This window comes from Delphinus delphis, chromosome 10 (assembly GCF_949987515.2).
Source record: "Delphinus delphis chromosome 10, mDelDel1.2, whole genome shotgun sequence".
Classification (NCBI taxonomy): Eukaryota; Metazoa; Chordata; class Mammalia; order Artiodactyla; family Delphinidae; genus Delphinus; species Delphinus delphis.
The window spans coordinates 14,405,619-14,423,471 of NC_082692.2; the positions used below are offsets into that span (position 1 = coordinate 14,405,619).

The 17,853-nt window shown below is 37.4% G+C and overlaps 1 protein-coding gene across 3 annotated transcripts in view; it reads left to right on the plus strand.

Annotated features, from left to right (window-relative positions):
* The window catches only part of RNF144B (ring finger protein 144B), a 610,854-nt gene that overhangs the window by 228,398 nt on the left and 364,603 nt on the right, over positions 1–17,853 (plus strand). The window lies entirely within an intron of this gene.

Genomic DNA, 17,853 nt, shown 5'->3' on the forward strand with positions numbered 1-17,853 from the left:
CCAAATTGTAGAAGAGAAGTTAATTCGTTTCACTAAGTAAGCATCTCCTCTTGCTTAACTATCCTAAAAAACGAAGCACAAATAAGTTACTAGGAAAGTGTGAAGTCAACTTGATGTGGAGTTTACATTCCCAATCAGACAAATTGGGTTATTTCAGAAGCTCTTTCTGTGTGATGTGGTTGATGTAGGAATCATTGGAATGGAGTGTTATTTTTCTGGTTTATTTTACTTTTTTTGATTGGGTTTGCAGAGGAGATGCAAAAATCAGGAGAAGTTTGTGGTTGACTTTTATTGGATTAATTTTTTAAAAAAATTTCATACCTGAAGGTAGAGCTCTATTTCTATGAAATTGATGTGCTTTTAAAACTAAAACGAAGAGTTATTAAATGTGCAGCCATCTAATTTTGAGATGATGAGGACCTGAGTGAAGAGGGCAGAAGTAGGGATGAAAAGGTGAGAGGGAAGCAAGAGATATTAAAGAAGAGAATTGGCTGCATGTTGGGCTGAGAGGTAAATTGAAGATAATTCCAAGGCTTTGTGTTTGTGGGTAACTCAGAGAATCATATTAACTTTAATAGAATAGAGATGTTTGAGGAGCAGTTATCTTTAGAGGGTAGAGGTGAGGTGGGGAAAAGATATATAGTAGAATCTTGACGGTTACAGATACAACTTTTGCAACATCCAATAGTTCAGACTTTACAAATTTTCATGTATTAATTTGTAATTGAGATGATAACTCCTTCATTGAATTGTTGTGAAGATTAAATGAGGTAACTTGTATAAAATGCTTAGGGATAATGATTATGATGATCATTATCATCACAAAAATGTTAAGAAAGCATTTGAACAATTCCTCTTGTGGTAAGATTTTTACAAATATTAACTAATTTAACACCAATGGCTCTGTGAAATAGGTACTGATATTATTATTTTACAGATGAGGAAATTGAGACATAGTGAGAGGTGAAGCAACTTGCTTGAGGTTACATTAAGTGGCACAGCACAGACTCAATTCAGGTAGTCGGGCTCCAGAATTTAGCTCCTAAGCACTCTCTTCAGTACACTCCGGGGAAAATTAGAACTGACTATTATACAAGACTGAAATGCAATAGAAAATATTCAGTGGTTGAGTGATCCTAGCCAACAGCCCTGCATTCATACCTCAGTTAGTAAATCTCATAAATTTGAGGATGCTCGAAGGATCCTGGGAAAGTCAATGGGTCGATGAGTATAAAGGAAAAGACTTTTAACACTTTGTTATGGAAATTGTAAGGACACATGTTCAGTTCTTTCAATACCCATAACAAAGGAATTCCTAGTAATATAATAATAATTTCAGCTATCTTGATATTAATTTATTTGACAAATATTTTTTGAGCATCTATCACAGTGCTAAGCACTGTGGGGCATTTGATGGAGAAGAAGAAAATTCCTTCTCTTAACAAGCTTACTGTATGGTGGCAGAGACAGATGAATGAAATGCAAGTACAATATAGTGAAGTAATTACTAGGTGGAAGTAAGCACCAGCATCCACTAACTTGGTAGTGTCAACTAACTTGGTCATAGGAGGGTCAAATATAAGGCTTTTTGGAAGAAGTGATGTAAAATACAGAACTTGAAAGATGAATAGGAAATGAGTGCAGGTGAAAATGTGAGGGGAAGTGGAGAAATGAGAGAGAATGGATTGTGCCTGTGAAACTGCAAATAGGTCAATATGATTGAAAGATACAGTTTTCTGGGGGTGAGCAACAGGTAGAGATAAAGCTGCAGAAGTGAGGCAGTGGTCAGCTCAACAAGACCTTCTAGGTCATGGTGAGGAGTTTGATAATTAACTTGAGGGAAATGGAACCTATGCTTGCAGAATATCTGGAGCATACAGGTATGCTGGTCTAGTACGAATCTGGAAGGGCCTTTGGAGAGTATATTTATTTTTATTTACACCAAATTTATATTGAGCACCCACTGCATATATAAAAGATTGTAAACTATGTGATGGAAAGATAAACTTGTACCTAAATTTTAGCATGCAGCATGCTCTTCTAATGACTGCAGTTTTATTTTGGTGCAAACTTAAGGACACATGTGTACGGTCAGATTTTTTTCCACTGCCAAATCACCAGTTATTTGTGCAGGTAGGCAGGTGAACTTGATTTCTAGTCTTAACTGTGCTCTGTGATGCCGGGAGAAATCACTGTAGGCCTTGGTTTTCTCATCTGTACTGTGAGAAAGTTGAAGTAGTTCATCATTAAATTTTCCTCTAAGCTCTAAAATTCACCTGTTTTGGTTTGAAAGTTTTCAAACATTCCAGTCATGTGAAAAGTGACGAAGTTTTACAATACACTATTATTTTATGTTTTTCCCCTGCCTCTCTGGGTAGCTTCAGTGGTAGTTCCGTTGAAGAGAGGGGCTGAAATAATAGCAGGATATTCGAGTCAAGGAAGAATAGAGACCATCATATTCATTCCCACACGTTACACATGAGGACCCTGAGGCAACCTAGTTATGCGTCTTATCCAAATTCTAGTGATGGGTCAGTGGCAGAGTGAAGTCTAGAGCCCTGAGGGTTTCTCACCCCAAATGAGTTATTTTTCCTCTATTAGGGGTCACTTTCTTCACCTCTTCCAGGATATATAGGGTGCTGTCTTAGGTAATAAATTTGGAAGAAAGTTTGATACCATGGAAGATTTCAGATGTTCTTAAGTAGAAGTGATTGTATCACTGCTAAGTAAGGGCTGCTGTTTATTTTTCTGGCTTCAAGCTGCTTAAAAAATATACATATATATTATAATATATATTCTGTATATATAATAATATATGTAATAATATATATATATGTATATTTACTCCCTTATTCTTCATGAATGATTACCCCTTTTGCACTAATGTTTCCCTCCCTGGTTTCTCTAAAAGAAAGATCCTTAGGATGGTTTGCAGGCGCTGGGGGGGCAGCCAAGTTTGCATTGAGGGGCAAGGGGAAAGTTTCCCCCAGGTGTCCCGTGCTGGGGGCAGGGGCACTGGGGAGCGGTGTGGACGTGGTCCGAATGGTGACTGGCTGTTGGAGTGAGAAAGCCATGTGGATGACAGGCTCTTGGTGCTCCAACCAGGTGTCAGGGCTGTGCATCTGAGGTGGGAGAGCCAAGTTCAGGACACTGGTCCACAAGACACCTACCAGCTCCATGGAATATCAAATGGCGAAAATCTCCCAGAGATATCCATCTCAATGCCAAGACCCAGCTCCACTCAACGACCAGCAAGCTACAGTGCTGGACACCCTATGCCAAACAACTAGCAAGACAGAAACACAACCCCATCCATTAGCAGAGAGGCTGCCTAAAATCATAATAAGGCCACAGACACCCCAAAACACACCACCAGATGTGGACCTGCACACCAGAAAGATAAGATCCAGCATCATCCACCAGAATACAGGCACTAGTCCCCTGCACCAGGAAGCCTACACAACCCACTGAACCTACCTTAGCCACTGGGAACAGACACCAAAAACAATGGGAACTATGAACCTGCAGCCTGAGAAAAGGAGACCCCAACACAGTAAGTTAAGCAAAATGAGAAGACAGAGAAACACACAGAAGATGAAGGAGCAAGGCAAAAACCCACCAGACCAAACAAATGAAGAGGAAATAGGCAGTCTACCTGAAAAAGAATTCAGAATAATGATAGTAAAGATGATCCAACATCTTGGAAATAGAATAGAGAAAATGCAAGAAACATTTAACAAGGAACTAGAAAAGCTAAAGAGGAAAGAAGCAACAATGAACAACACAATAAATGAAATTAAAACTACTCTAAAAGGGATCAATAGCAGAATAACTGAGGCAGAAGAACGGATAAGTGACCTGGAAGATAAAATAGTGGAAATAGCTACTGCAGAGCAGAATAAAGAAAAAAGAATAAAAAGAATTGAGGACAGTCTCAGAGACCTCTGGGACAACATTAAACACACCAACATTCGAATTATAGGGTTCCCAGAAGAAGAAGAGAAAAAGAAAGGGACTGAGAAAATATTAGAAGAGATTATAGTTGAAAACATCCCTAATATAGGAAAGGAAAGAGTTAATCAAGTCCAGGAAGAACAGAGAGTCCCATACAGGATAAATCCAAGGAGAAACATGACAAGACACATATTAATCAAACTATCAAAAATTAAATACAAAGAAAAAAATATTAAAAGCAGCAAGGGAAAAACAACAAATAACACACAAGGGAATCCCCATAAGGTTAACAGCTGATCTTTCAGCAGAAACTCTGCAAGCCAGAAGGGACTGGCAGGACATATTTAAAGTGATGAAGGATAAAACCTACAACCAAGATTACTCTACCCAGCAAAGATCTCATTCAGATTTGATGGAGAAATTAAAAACCTTACAGACAAGCAAAAGCTAAGAGAATTCAGCACCACAAAACCAACGCTACAACAAATGCTAAAGGAACTTCTCTAGGCAGGAAGCACAAGAGGAGGAAAAGACATACAATAACAAACCCAAAACAATTAAGAAAATGGTAATAGGAGCATACATATCAATAATTACCTTAAATGTAAATGGATTAAATGCTCCAACCAAAAGACATAGACTGGCTGAATGGATACAAAAGCAAGACGCGTATATATGCTCTCTACAAAACCCCCACTTCAGACCTATGGACACATAGAGACTGAAAGTGAGGGGATGGAAAAAGATACTCCATGCAAATGGAAATCAAAAGAAAACTGGAGTAGCAATTCTCCTATCAGACAAAATAGACTTTAAAACAAAGACTATTACAAGAGACAAAGAAGGACAGTACATAATGATCAAGGGATCAATCCAAGAAGAAGATATAACAATTGTAAATATTTATGCACCCAACATAGGAGCACCTCAATACATAAGGCAAATACTAACAGCCGTGAAAGGGGATATCGACAGTAACACAATCATAGTAGGGGACTTTAACACCCCACTTTCACCAATGGACAGATCATCCAAAATGAAAATAAATAAGGAAACAGAAGCTTTAAATAATACATTAAACAAGATGGACTTAATTGATATTTGTATGACATTCCATCTAAAAACCACAGAATACACATTCTTCTCAAGTGCTCATGGAACATTCTCCAGGATAGATCATATCTTGGGTCACAAATCAAGCCTTGGTACATTTAAGAAAATTGAATCATATCAAGTATCTTTTCCGACCACAGAGCTATGAGACTAGGTATCAACTGCAGGAAAAATTCTGTAAAAAATACAAACACATGGAGGCTAAACAACACACTACTTAATAACCAAGAGATCACTGAAGAAATGAAAGAGGAACTCAAAAAATGCTTAGAAACAAATGACAGTGAAAATGCAACGACGCAAAACCTATTGGTTGCAGCAAAAGCAGTTCTAAGAGGGAATTTTATAGCAATACAATCCTACCTTAAGAAACAAGAAACATCTCAAATAAACAACCTAACCTTACACCTAAAGCAATTGGAGAAAGAAGAACAAAGAAACCCCAAAGGTAGCAGAAGGAAAGAAATCATGAAGATCAGATCAGAAATCAATAAAAGAGAAATGAAGGAAACAATAGCAAAGATCAATAAAACTAAAAGCTGGTTCTTTGAGAAGATAAACAAAATTAATAAACCACTAGCCAGACTCATCAAGAAAATACAGGAGAAGACTCAAATCAACAGAATTAGAAATGAAAAAGGAGAAGTAACAACTGACACTGCAGAAATACCAAGGATCATGAGAGATTACTACAAGCGACTATATGCCAATAAAATGGACAACCTGGAAGAAAGGGACAAATTCTTAGAAAGGCACAAGTTTCCGAGACTGAACCAGGAAGAAAGAGAAAATATGAACAGACCAATCACAAGCACTGAAATTGAAACTGTGATTAAAAATCTTCCAACAGGGCTTCCCTGGTGGCGCAGTGGTTGGGAGTCCGCCTGCCGATGCAGGGGACACGGGTTCGTGCCTCGGTCCGGGAGGATCCCACATGCCGCGGAGCGGCTGGGCCCGTGAGCCATGGCCGCTGGGCCTGCGCGTCCGGAGCCTGTGCTCCGCAACGGGAGAGGCCACAACGGTGGGAGGCCCGTGTACCGCAAAAAAAAAAAAAAAATCTTCCAACAAACAAAAGCCCAGGACCAGATGGCTTCACAGGCGAATTCTATCAAACATTTAGAGAAGAGCTATCACCTATCCTTCTCAAACTCTTCTCAAATATAGCAGAGGGAGGAACACTCCCAAACTCATTCTACAAGGCCACCATCACCCTGATACTAAAACCAGACAAAGATGTCACAAAGGAAGAAAACTACAGGCCAATATCCCTGATGAACATAGATGCAAAAATCCTCAACACAATACTAGCAAACAGAATCCAACAACAGATAAACGGATCTTACACCAAGATCAAGTGGGGTTTATCCCAGGAATGCAAGGATTCTTCAATATACGCAAATCAATGTGATACACCATATTAACAAATTGAAGGAGAAAAACCATATGATCATCTCAATAGATGCAGAGAAAGCTTTCGACAAAATTCAACACCCATTTATCATAAAAACTCTCCAGAAAGTAGGCATAGAGGGAACTTTCCCCTCATAATAAAGGCCATATATGACAAACCCACAGCCAACATCGTCCTCAGTGGTGAAAAACTGAAAGCATTTCCACTAAGATCAGGAAGAAGACAAGGTTGCCCACTCTCACCAGTATTATTCAACATAGTTTTGGAAGTTTTAGCCACAGCAATCATAGAAGAAAAAGAAATAAAAGGAATCCAAATCAGAAAAGAAGAAGTAAAGCTGTCACTGTTTGCAGATGACATGATACTATACATAGAGAATCCTCAAGATGCTACCAGAAAACTACTAGAGCTAATCAATGAATTTGGTAAAGTAGCAGGATACAAAATTAATGCACAGAAATCTCTGGCATTCCTATACACTAATGATGAAAAATCTGAAAGTGAAATTCAGAAAACACTCCCATTTACCACTGCAACAAAAAGAATAAAATATCTAGGAATAAACCCACCTAAAGAGACAAAAGACCTGTATGCAGAAAATTATAAGACACTGATGAACGAATTAAAGATGACACAAAGAGATGGAGAGATATACCATGTTCTCGAATTGGAAGAATCAACTTTGTGAATATGAGTCTACTACCCAAAGCAAAATACAGATTCAATGCAATCCCTATGAAACTATCAGTGGTATTTTTCACAGAACTAGAGCAAAAAATTTCACAATTTGTGTGGAAACACAAAAGACCCCGAATAGCCAAAGCAATCTTGAGAGCGAAAAACGGAGCTGGACGAATCAGGCTCCCTGACTTCAGACTATACTACAAAGCTACAGTAATCAAGACAGTATGGTAGTGGCACAAAAACAGAAATATAGATCAATGGAACAGGATAGAAAGCCCAGAGATAAACCCACACACATATGGTCACCTTATCTTTGATAAAGGAGGGAAGAATATACAGTGGAGAAAAGACAGCCTCTTCAATAAGTGGTGCTGGGAAAACTGGACAGCTACATGTAAAAGAATGAAATTAGAACACTCCCTAACACCATACACAAAAATAAACTCAAAATGGATTAAAGACCTAAATGTAAGGCCAGGCACTATCAAACTCTTAGAGGAAAACATAGGCAGAACACTCTATGACATAAATCACAGCAAGATCCTATTTGACGCACCTCCTAGAGAAATGGAAATAAAAACAAAAATAAACAAATGCGACCTAATGAAACTTAAAAGCTTTTGCACAGCAAAGGAAACCATAAACAAGATGAAAAGACAGTCCTCAGAATGGGAGAAAATATTTGCAAATGAAGCAACTGACAAAGGATTAATCTCCAAAATATACTAGAAGCTCATGCAGCTCAATACCAAAAAACAAACAACCCAATCCAAAAATGGGCAGAAGACCTAAATAGACATTTCTCCAAAGCAGATATACAGATTGCCAACAAACACATGAAAGAATGCTCAACATCATTAATCATTAGGGAAATGCAGATCAAAACTACAATGAGATATCATCTCACACCGCTCAGAATGGCCATCTTCAAAACATCTACAAACAGTAAATGCTGGAGAGGGTGTGGTGAAAAGGGAACCCTCTTCCACTGTTGGTGGGAATGTAAATTCATACAGGCAGTATGGGGAACAGTATGGAGCTTTCTTAAAAATCTAAAAATAGAACTAACATACGACCCAGCAATCCCACTACTGGGCATATGCCCTGAGAAAACGATAATTCAAAGAGTCATGTACCAAAATGTTCATTGCAGCTCTATTTACAATAGCCAGGACATGGAAGCAACCTAAGTGTCCATCAACAGATGAATGGATAAAGAAGCTGTGGCACGTATATGGAATGGAATATTACTCAGGCATAAAAAGAAATGAAATTGAGTTATTTGTAGTGAGATAGATGGACTTAGAGTCTGTCATACAGAGTGAAGTAAGTCAGAAAGAGAAAAACAAATACTGTATGATAACACATATATATGGAATCTAAAAAAAAAAACCAAAAAAAGGTCATGAAGAACCTAGGGGCAAGACAGGAATAAAGCACAGACCTACTAGAGAATGGACTTGAGGATACAGGGAGGGGGAAGGGTAAGCTGGGACGAAGTGAGAGAGTCTCATGGACATATATACACTACGAAACGTAAAATAGATAGCTAGTGGGAAGCAGCCGCATAGCATAGGGAGATCAGCTCGGTGTTTTGTGACCACCTAGAGGGGTGGGATAGGGAGGGTGGGTGGCAGGGAGATGCAAGAGTTATGGGGATATATGTATAACTGATTCACTTTGTTATAAAGCAGAAACTAACACACCGTTGTAAAGCAATTATACGCCAATAAAGATGTTAAAAAAAAAGAGAAAGATCCTGTTTCCTCCTTTCCCCACCTCCTGTTCTCTTACATCAGCCACTAAATGATCTTCCTCTAGTTGAGGAAGCTGGCAGCCTCCAATCTGCAGCCTTTAGATAGCCAGCTAATTAAGGGGAAAGCAGGTGTGGATGGGTCTATTCAGCCTGTAAGTGAGTGCCAGAAATTAAAGTTATTGGTCTGTGAGCGTTAGCAGGTGGATGCAGTATTTTATACCTTTTATAAAGTAGGGGAAAAGGAGGGGGGTTAGAAGGCGTTAAGGGTCGGGAAGAAAAAATGACTTTTTATAACTAAAAGCTCTTCAAAAGAGAATGTGTCTACTTCTGAAACATTGTCTTGTTTGGGATTAATCCTAAAAACATATAATTGCCTGCCCTAAGGGTGTAATGTTTCCTGAGTACGGCTCCATGATCTGTATGGCGTGGGCAAAAATAATTCATGGTCTCAAGCTGATACTGGCATAACTCATGACTGACTGCAGACATAAGTGCCTGTGTTCTTTTGTGATTTCTGTTCTCCATTTCTTACATATGCTCAAATGCCCAGAGTTCCCTATCTGCAAAGCCCCTCACTTAAATGCTGAGAAAAAAATATGATCTATTGTTGCACAACTTAATGCATTACTTAATGAAGCGATGTGGAAATAAAATTTATATGAGGAAATGAATTCCTGGGAGCGTACTTCTCCCTTTGTCATTTCTTTTTTCTTCCCGATTTTTCCCCCTTTCTTTTTCTTTCCTTTGTGTTTAATAATTTATTTTAGCAATTCTTAACTGGAGGACATTTTTCAGTAGAGTGTTATGGCAGAAGACCACAAGAGCATCATATATTATGCATTCAAAATACATTAATACACGGCTGAAATGCTAACCCGTACAATGGAATAATTATAGTGTATCTTCATTGAAATTGTACACATGGCTTTGTGATCACGCTCATTAATTTAGGTCTAAATGAAGCAAAATTATTCTGCATGGCTGCTGAGTTAATTTATGTGATATAAGTAAAGAAAAGTTAAATAAAGTGTGATGGAAAATGAGATTGCAGGCAAGCAATTAGGTCCAGAGGAACAGGTTCACTCATCTCCCCAGGCTTGCTGCCCTCTTGTTTACAAAAATTATTCATGTTATTGCAAAAATTTGTTCATTTTAAGACTGTATCATGGAATGTCCTGATGGAAGTTCTGAAGCATCTTATTCACAGCTAAATTTTAGGGGGGAAGAGTAATGTACCAGTATGATGGTTGCTTTTGCTTGGAGCTATTCAAGTATCCAGGTAAAACAACACAAATTTGTCTATTGATGTGAGCCTGAACTCCTGACATAATGGGAAAAATGCTTTGCTCTAATGAGTAGTATTTTTAGGGATCTGAAAATCTTACAAGTAGAGTGCATATTGTATATTCTCTCTAGTAGTCAAAGAAACTTTTTTTTCAATTGAGGAGGAAAAGGTGTCACCATGATTTTTTAATAGTACAGCAATTTATGTATGATGTGTCTTCGGAAAAGCTACCCCATTGCCTTCTACCTTATTTTAGCCCGTTTCAGGGTTTTTCAAAGTGGTAACTAGTTTCAGTTTTGTGATCAGTGCGATAATAGTTGTCTTACAAGACAGAGAAATGATTATATTTCTATATTTAGAAAAGAAACCCATTATGAATCCAAATGCCATTTGAAAGCATCCACAAAAGCCTCTCTCCTTCGTTTACTATACTTCGTTTACTTCGTTTACAGTCTACTTTGTACTCCTCAGATCCATTGTCTCACAGAACCAGTTGTAAAGACGGTGTAAAGACTTTTGGTCAGAAGGAAAGAGGAAGAGAAGATAATAAAGAATTTAATGGAACAGAGACTTGCACATTCTGAATTCATTTAACAAATCTCTACTTTTTATTTTCATCATGAAGGGAGCAAATGTCCATTTCCCTCTTTGCCTTTCATTTTATTCTGCTATTGCTGATGGTTTTCTTTCATGCTGCTTTACTTGGTGTAGAAAATACAGTGTCAAGGATTCAAGTAAATATACGGTTAAATCTTTGTTCTCAAGATTCCAAAGATCAATGGTAATATTTTCTGGCACAAATATTTAAACTTTAATCCTATAGAGTATTTTATTTGTCCTCTCTATTCTGTGTCACATGATTTATGCAATCCTTGTCTTGGCTTGAGGCACTTGAAAATAAGGTCTTTTTTTGCATATCAAGGAGTGTATGAAGTTCCAAATATTCTCTCAGATATTATGAGATCAGTTGGGGGAAAAGTGCTGCCTCAGCAGAAATGCTGTAGCTGTCACTGATTTGTGGAGACATCAAAAGGGAAATGAAGGGAGACCAAAGACTGAATAAAGCAGTCATTACAACTATAAGTAATCCCAAGAACAAAGTTTTACTCATTTATAGTTTCCACAGTTTTAGAGAGTTAGTGCCTGGGGTTTTTCCTTGGCCCCTTCTGTTTGTGTACAATTATCTTGAGACTGATTTTCCAGCAAATAGTATGCTCAAAAATGGGAGTAATTCATGAGAATGTATTTATTCAGTGACTCATTAAAACTACATTCACATTTTTACTAAGTGATACAGTTTTGATTTTCTATGTGAACTGTTTGGCATAGCATTATTGACTTATATTTGCTTTGAATATTTATACTTAATGCTTATGAAGCTTTGGCCTCTATTTCCTTTAAATCATCAGTCTAACTTTAATTTTTGTTTCCTTAATATAACTGCCTTCCTCTACCTCTCTCTCCTTTTTCTGTTACCTCTAGTTCCTTGTCCTCTTCTTAGGAGATAGGGAACCAACCCAGTTTTACCTAAAATTAAAAACTCTTGCCTTGGAAAGCATGCTCTGCAACTATTCATGATTCCCTGTGCTGACTCATCATTCTCTCCCAGGATCTCTGCACCACCCTACATCCCTAATGGTGTCCTACCTTAACCTTTCACCTGACTCTGACTCACTTAACTCTGGCTTTAGGGTCCAGGAGTACATGGTAAGTAGTTTCTCCCTATTATGGGTTGAATTCTGTTGCCCCAAAAGATATGTTCAAGTCCTAATCCCAGTACTTGTGAATGTGACCTTATTTCTAAATCATCTTTGTGGATGTCAGCAAGTTAAAATGAGGTCATACTGGATTAGGATGGGCCCTAGTCCAATGACTGATGTCCTTACAAGCAGAGGGAAATTCGGACACAGACACACAGGAAGAACAACATAAAGACAGAGGCAGAGATTGGAGTGATGCATCTATAAGTCAAAGAATGCCAAGAATTGCCAGCAACCACTAGAAGCTATGCAGAGGCACAGACATATCTTCCTTTACAGCCTCTAGAAGAAGTGAACCTGGCTACCACCTTGGTTTTGGACCTCTAGCTTCAAGAGATGAGAGAATAAATTTCTGTTTTTTTTGAGTGACCCAATTTGTGTTAATTTGTTATAGAAGCCCTAGGAAACTAATTTAACTTTCTTTTTATATATTTTAAAAGTTATGTAGTTTTTTTTCTAGTTTAAAAAGAAAGAGAAAAAGAGGTTCTTTTTTCTTGCTTCAATTACTATGACACTTTTACTGTATTTTAGGCTTCATTGAGATAAAATTGACATATAACATTGTGTAAGTTTAAGGTGTACAATGTGATGATTTGAGACGTATATTTTGTGAGTGTTTATCACAATAAACTTAGTTAATGCATCCTTTACCTCATATAATTACAACTTTGTTGTTATGATGAGAACATTAAAGCTGTACTCTCACAGCAACTTTCGAGTACACAATACAGTTTGTTAACTATAGTCACCATGCTGTGTATTAGATCCCCAGAGCTTATTCATCTTATAACTGAAAGTTTGTACCCTTTGACCAACATTTCCCATTTCCCTCATCCCTAAACACCTGGCAACCATCATTCTACTCTTTGTTTCCGTGCATTTAATGTTTTTATGTTCTATTTATAACTGAGATCATACAATATTTGCCTTTCTCTGTCTGCCTTATCTCACGTAGCATAATGCTCTCAAGGTCCATCCATGTTGTTGCAAATGGCAGGATTTCCTTCTTTTTATTGCTGAATAATATTCCTGTGTGTGTGTGTGTTTGTATGTGTGTGTGTGTGTGTGTGTGTGTGTGTGTGTATCACATCGTCCTTATCCATTCATCTATCAGAGGACACAGGTTGTTTCCATGTCTTAGCTATTGTAAATAATACTGCAGTGAAAATGGGAGTGCAGATATCTCTTAGAAATCCTGATTTCATCTTCTTTGGGTATATACCCAAAGTGGGATTGCTGGATCACATGGTAGTTCTATTTTTAATTTTTTGAGGAAACTCCATAATGTTTTCCACAGTGGCTGTACCAATTTACACTCCTACCAACAGTGCACCAGGATTTCATTTTCTCCTCATCCTGGCCAGCATTTGTTACCACTTGTCCTTTTGATAATAGCCAATCTAACAGGTATGTGGTGTATCTCACTGTGGTATTGATTTGCATTTCCCTGATGCTTAATCATGTACCTTTTCATGTACTTGTTGGCCATTTGTATGTCTTCTTTGGAAAAATGTCTATTCAAGTCCTCTGCCCATTTTTTAAAGCAGGTATTTTTTTTTTTGCTACTGAGTTGTATGAATTCCTTATATTTTGGATGTTAGCCCTTTATCAGATGTATATATGGCTTGCAAGTATTTTCTGCCATTTTTCAGGTTGCCTTTTCATTTTGTTGATTGCCTTTTGGTGTACAGGAGCTTCTAAGTTTGATGTAGTCCCACTTGTTAATTTTCACTTTTATTGCTTGTGTTTTTGGTGTCATATCCAAAAAAAGCATTACTAAGAACGATGTTGAGGAGCTTTTTTTTTTTCTTTTTGCGGTACGCGGGCCTCTCACTGCTGTGGCCTCTCCTGTTGCGGAGCACAGGCTCTGGACGCTCAGGCTCAGCGGCCATGGCTCACGGGCCCAGCCGCTCCGTGGCACGTGGGATCCTCCCGGACCGGGGCATGAACCAGCGTCCCCTGCATCGGCAGGTGGACTCTCAATCACTGCGCCACCAGGGAAGCCCTCAAGGAGCTTTTCATCTTATGTTTCTTCTAGGAGTTTTACATCCTTAATCCATTTCAAGTTAATTTTTGTGAGTGGTGTAAGAGAAGGGTCCAATTTCATTGTTTTGAATGTGGATATCCAGTTTTCTCAGCACCATTTATTGAAGAAACTATTTTTTCCTTATTGAGTATTATTCTTGGATACCTTGTCAAATATTGGTTGAACATATATGCATGTATTTATTTCTGGGCTCTCAATTCTGTTCCATTGGTCTATATGTCTATTTTGAGGCCAGTACGATACTGTTTTGATTAATATTGCTTTGTACTTCAGTTTGAAATCAGAAAGTGTGATGCTTCCAACTTTGTTCTTTCTCAAAGATTGCTTTAGCCATTTGGGGTCTTTTTTGTTCCATGTGAAATTTAGCATTTTTTTTCTATTTCTGTGAAATATGGCATTGGAATTTTGATAGAAATTGTATGTAATCTGTAGGTTACTTTGGATAGTATGGACATTTAAACGATATTAACTCTTCCAGTCCATGAATATGAGCTATCTTTCAATGTGTTTTTGTCTTCTTCAGTTTCTTTCTTCAACGTCTTATGGTTTCCTGTGTATAGATCTTACATTTCCATGTTTAAATTTATTCCTAAGCATTTTATTATTTTTGATGCTGTTGTAAAATGGGATTATTTCCTTTATTTCTTTTCAGATAGTTCATTGTCAGTGTATAGAATCCATTGATTTTTGTATGTTCATTTTGTATCCTGAAACTTTACGACGTTTATTAGGTATGGCAGGTTTTTGTTTTGTTTATGTTGTGGAGTCTTTAGAATTTTCTTTATACAAGATTATGTAATCAACAAACAGATAATTTTAATCCTTTCTTTTTGATTTGGATGCCTTTTATTTCTTTTTCTTGCTTGATTGTTCTGATTAGGACTTTCAGTATTATATTGAATAGAAGTGGTTAGCACAGGCAGCCTTGTTTTGTTCCTGATCTTAGAGGGAAAGCGTTCAACTTTTCACCATTGAGTATGATGTTAGCTATGGGTTTTTTGTATATGGCCTTTATTATGTTGAGGTACATTCCTTCTATACCCAATGTGTTGGGAATATTTATCATGAAAGGATGTTGTATTTTGTCAAATGCCTTTTCTGCATCTATTCAGATGGTCATATGATTTTTGTCTCTCATTCTAGTAATATGATGTATCACATTTACTGATTTGCGTATACTGAAACATCTTTGCCCCCCAGGAATAAATGCCAGTTGATTGTGCTGTATTATCCTTTTAATGAGCTCTTGAATTTGGTTTCCTAGTATTTTGTTGAGAATTTTTGCATCTGTATTTATCAGGGATGTTGGCCTGTAGTTTTCTTTTCTTGTAGTATCCTTATCTGGCTTTGGTATCAGGGTAATGCTGGCCTTGTAAAATGACTTTGGAAGTGTTAACTGTCTCTTCAATTTTTTGGGAAAGAGTTTCGTAGAATTTATCCATGAAGCCTTTTGGTCCTGGGCTTTTGTTTGTTGAGAAGTTTTGGTTACTGATTCAATATCCTTACTTGTTATTGGTCTGATCAGATCTGTTTTTTCATGATTAAGACTTGGTAGGTTATGTTTCTAGGAATTTATCTATTTCTTCAAGGTTGTCCAATTTGTTGGTATGTAATTGTTCATAGTAGTCTCTTATGATCCTTTCTATTTCTGTTGTATCAGTTGTAATGTTTCCTTTTTCATTTGTAATTTTATTTATTTGAGTTGTTGCTCTCTTTTTCTTGGTAAGTGCAACTAAAGTTTTGTCAGTTTTGTTTATCTTTTCAAAAACCCAACTCTTAGTTTCATTGATCTTTTCTATTATTTTTCTATTCTTTGTTTCATTTATTTCTGCTCTGATTTTTGTTATCTCCTTCCTTCTGCTAACTTTCAGCTCAGTTTGTTCTTTTTCTAGTTCCTTAAGGTATAAAGTGAGGTTGTTTATTTGAGATCTTTCTTTTATCTTAATGTAGGCATTTATCCCTATAAATGTCCCTCTCAGCACTGCTTTTGCTGCAACCTGTAAGTTTTGGTATGTTGTGGTTTCATTTTTGTTTGATCCCAAAGCAGGGTCTTCTTGGGTTGCCCCAAAAAGCTGGGGAAGCTGATTGTTCACCCTACTCTTTCTTTCCCTGTGAGGGGAACTCTTTGTAGCCAGGGAGTTTCTTCTTGGCACTGAGCAAGGCCAGGTTGGGGGATGGGATGATGCAGGTAAAAATGAAACTATTTTCCTTCCCTTTTTGTGCGGGAAAGTTTTTTGTTTCAATATGTTTTTGAAGTGTCTCAAGTTTTTTGTTTCATTATGTTTTTGAAGTGTCTTAAGTAGACTCCAGAGCTCTCCAAGTATGTTTTGTTTGTAAATATCTGTCTAAATGTTGATCCTTGTGGGGAGATGTAGGCTGGGGTCTCTTACTCCACCATCTTGCTGACGTCACTCACTATGATGCTTTTAACTAGTTACTGTGAGTCAGAATCATGGAAACTCACAATTCAAGGCAAGGGAGCTAAGGGATTGTCTAACTAGAGTTTCATGGCAGGCAAGTGATTTGCCAATAGTCACACTGTTAGTAGTAAAGTAGAAAGAAGACAACCTGGTATGATAGAATATACACAGATCTTGGTGTCACATAGACTTCGGTTGGAATCCATCTCTACAGCTCATTACTTATAAAAATTTTTAAACTCTTCTGGCCTTTAGTTTCATCACTGGTAAATGGAAGAAAACCACCTGCTTCTCAGGAATATTGTATGGAAAAAGGAATTGTCTTAGTTAATTCAGGCTGCTATTAAAAAAATAGCATAGATTGTGTGGCTTAAACAACATTTATTTCTCACAGTTCTGGAGGCTGGGAAGTCCAAGATCAGGGGGCAGCATGGTCAAGTTCTAGTGAGGGTTCTCTTCCTGGCTTTCAGATGACTGCCTTCTTGCTGCATCCTCATAGAGAAGAGAGGGAGAGGGAAAAGAGATTGAGAGAGAGCTCTCCAGTCTCTTCTTTTTTTTGCTTTTGAATCAGTATATTAAGGAGACATTCATACATTTCAAGAATTGCTTAAATTCTGATATCCAGATTTAAGCTTGTGAACATATGACTTTAAACATACAATTAAAGCTATTCATAATTTGCTATTCTACTAACATTAAATTACAGTTACTTTGGAGCATAAGTTAAATGGTTTAAAGTAAGCCTGTAACATACCTTCAAAACACCTTCCTAACTCATACATGCAAAATACTTCTCATCACTCTAACTTCTAAGTTACCCTGCTCCAGAAGTGACTACTCTAAACTAAGGCTTACTGTGGTCCAAAGAGAAGGAAGAAAAAAAAAAAGTAACCAGGACCAATAGCTAGATATATTAAAAAAAGATGGCGCAGCAGAAGGGAATGCAATCCTACAAGCACAAGCCCTCAAGAAGCAGCATGTTATATGATAAACCCCTTCTTTAGAAAGGTGTCATTTCTATCACTGATACCACAGGCTAAATTATATAGCATGCCATCTTCAAGTAACAGTTGAGGCAATAGAATAAATGCAGAGGCATCACAATGAATCCCACTTAATACCACTATACAGACCAACACTTCTCTACAAATTCTTCGTCTGACTGCCAGTTCAATACAATTTTAACTTCATAGCTTAACAATTAAGGGTCATACACTGAAGCCAATGCATATACCTGGCATTTCAGTCTAAGCTATTCCATGTACATAGCTGAAATCAATTACAAAGTATGGCCTAACAACTGCTAGGGGAAATTTTTTAAAGTAGTTTTTACAAATATTAAACTTATCTTGCACACTGAAGTCATCATACATACAGGGCAAAGTCAGAGCTTTTATATTCGAGTTTATTCTTCATTTAACTT